Below are 3,699 nucleotides of genomic sequence, written 5' to 3' on the forward strand. Positions count from 1 at the left end.
AGCGTAGCCATTTAGTGGCTGACGTCAGCGAAATGAGGATACAAGGGGCGGTCACATGACACTTTACATTATTTTCAATCCCATGAGTTTTTTTGTTATGTTTTTACTAGTGTTTCTTTTTTATTCTCCTAATGAAAGTTTTGTAAGATCATGGGATAATATTCCAAAATCTGATATTAATATGATTGAATTGGCTCTGAATTTGGAGTACTTGGAAGCTGAATTTATTTTGTATAGAACCGAGAGTTATTTTTTAACTATCAATCGGCCAACTAGATAAATAAAAATTAAAAATTTGCATTTTGGATTTTTATAATAGGGAAGGAAAGAGAAAATTAAAAAAAATCTAATTTTAATTTAGGTATATAAAATTAATTTGTTCTCAATCTTTTCTTATTAATATATCAGAAAAATTTAATTCATTATTTTGTATAGATTGTGATTATTGTGTCTTTATTATTGTGAGTATTGCAATCATTCTAAGAGAAAAACATATTTGAATTTATAAATCAAGAAATTTTGCAAAATAAAAAAAAAACTATCGTAAATATATGGTTAAAATTTGTTCATACAGTAAAGAGAAAAATATTCTTGACTCAATTATCAATTATTATAAAATACTACTTGAGAGTAATTAAAGTAGAAAAAATCTTAAGATAGAACTAGTATTTTTATTAAAATTTAGTCAATATTTAATTATAAAAAAATATATAATCTCATATTATTAAATATAATTTTATATTATTAAAAATATTAATGATAATTAATTGATAATTATAAATTACAAAATATGTTTGACGTCTTAGTTAATATGAAAGTACTTAATTTAAGTTTGGTTGCAGGACCGTAAAGAGCACGGTGAGAGGATTTCCAAAGCCATTGCTAAAAATAAGCTCAGAAATATTTGAACAAATAATAAATAATGCCTTTGGTAAAAGGCTGAAGCCACCATTTGATCCCTATGCTAATGACTTAAACTATTTAATTGCATCTTATGTGATTCCTTATGTTGGTCTCAATGGCTATGTTGGTGCCAACCCACTTGAGGTGCTCCACTTCGTGCGCGCCAGGCTTGGAATGAGGCATTTCGCCGACGCCAACCACTAAATGGTTGCGCTACCATTTCGTGGGCGCCGCTCCAGAGGTGAACCTGGTGCTGTCAGGCCCATTTCGCGGGCACCACACCTGTCTTGACTTGGAACTCCATTTCGCAGGCGCCAACCTTGAGTTGGCCCTGCGTATTTGTGGAATAAATTGATGCGGCGCGTATTTTCGGAATTAATATTTTTTGAATATTTATTTATATAAAAAAGCCGTATAATTGTATGTTTCCACAAGTTTATGCGCGATTCTGACTACCTTGTCTAAAACTATTAAAAAGAATTATAAAAAAATCTAAAAAAAAAAGAAACATCTGAAACATGAAAAAAAAAACTCAAAATTTATCAAAAAAATACTTCTAAAATCTAGGAAAGAGACGCAAAAAAAAAAGAAGAAGAGAGGTGAAAGAAAGTGAAAGAGCATATATTTTTTAGTACAAAATTAATTTTTAAAAATTGACTATTTAACTGCATATAAAATTAATTCTTATACTTTTTCATTTTCAATTTAGCTGAATTATTTACGACAAAAAAAGAAAATCTTCATTAAACACATTATAATATTACCAAGTTAAACATCATATTTAAGACCAAGACATTTTACTTTTTAAGTTTTAATAGATACTGTAACCGCATATCAAACAGTACAAATTTTCTTTCAATTATATACTCTAACATATAATATTAATTATTCAAAATGCATCCGAATAATATAAAATAAATTAGATCAACAGGACTTTTATAAATATTTCAATAGTTAGAAGATTAAAAAATTTGTATTATTGTGATAATGTGATTAACCATTTTTTTTAGTTTTAATGCAAAATATTAAAAAGTATGAAACTCGTCACCTTTACTCTAAAATCTATAAAAAAAGATAAATCAATAAATCACAACACAAAATTCAATTGACTTATATTATAATTGAAGAAATAACTATGATAGTTCAACTTCAATATTAATCTCTAAAAATAAAAATTAAATTACAATCTCAAATATATTAAAATTTAATGTGGTTATTTTGAACTAGTTACATTAAGTATAAAAATTTAGATTCTAGCCCGCAAATTCAGATCACCTATAAAGTAGGACAATTTTAACTCAAACTATTAATAGTGTTAAACAGATTAACGATTACATGGCTCATATTTAAATGTTTCTTGTTAAGTATAAAGTACTACATATTCTGTTAATTTATTATATTTAAATTTTTTATTTATTATATTTTATTTGAATGATTTAGATTTTAAAAGATAATTTGTTAATTAAGTTAATTATTTTTTTTTATAAATTTTAGTAGAATTAAAATAAATAATGCATAAAATTGGAGAGAATTTAAAACATGAGCCTTTCATCTAAAATCATAGTGGAGTTAAGGAGAGATTCTCACACATCAAATTAGGTTTCTTAGTAATCATTCTAATTTGGGGAAGGATGACGAAAGGTACCTGGTGAATCAAGGTATTTCTTTATTGTCGGCGGAGGTCTAATGGAGTCAGCTGACCATGGGCGTTTTTATGGAGACAGGAGTTCTTCTCCCGGATTGGTTTTGCGCTTGGAGTTAGCCCGCCAGCAGTGGACGAACAAGCGTCTCCCTCTTCGATGATAGCGATTTCTCAAGTTTGAAAGATCATTCATGGCAGAGACAAAAGAGAATGGGTTCAAGAGCCTCCAAATCTGTCGCCGACTAGAATGATTGTGGGAACCCTGCCAGTCAACAATAAAGATGTTTAAAGACACCATATGAACAACATAAAATAATGGAGAAGCTTAGTTTTTTTTTTTCTCTTTTTTATTCTATACTAACTTATTCGTTCAACTAATAACAAAAAAAATAAATAAATTTAATTTACGTGATAATCTTTAATAACAAATTAATTTTTAAAAAATTACATTTTTTATTTTATCTAGAGTGCACTAATTTTAGTCTGATTATATCTAATTATATGCTATACAACAACAACAACAAAGCCTTGTCCCACTAAGCGGGGTCGGCTACATGAATCAAACGACGCCATTGTGCTCTGTCATGTATCATGTCTACAGAGAGACCGTTTACATGCAGGTCTCGTTTGACCACCTCATGGATGGTCTTCTTAGGTCTTCCTCTGCTTTTCGCCCTTTGTCCATCTTCCATCTCATCCACCCTCCTGACTGGATGTTCTATCGGTCTTCTTCTCACATGTCCAAACCACCTGAGACGCGATTCAACCATCTTTTCCACAATGGGTGCTACTCCAACTCTCTCCCTTATATCTTCATTCCTTATTTTATCCAATCGCGTATAACCACTCATCCATCTCAACATCTTTATCTCTGTCACACTCAACTTATGTTCGTGCTCCCCTTTAGCCGCCCAACACTCCGTACCATACAGCATAGCCGGTCTTATAGCTGTGCGATAGAATTTACCTTTAAGTTTTAAAGGTACTTTTTTGTCGTATATAAAACCAGATGCACTCCGCCATTTTGACCAACCTGCTTGGATCCTATGATTTACATCATGTTCAATCTCTCCATTATCATGTATGATGCACCCAAGATACCTAAAACTTTTAACTTTTCGTAGGGTGTTTTCTCCAATCTTCACCTCTATATT

Source organism: Arachis ipaensis, chromosome B10 (genome assembly GCF_000816755.2).
Source record: "Arachis ipaensis cultivar K30076 chromosome B10, Araip1.1, whole genome shotgun sequence".
Lineage (NCBI taxonomy): Eukaryota > Viridiplantae > Streptophyta > Magnoliopsida > Fabales > Fabaceae > Arachis > Arachis ipaensis.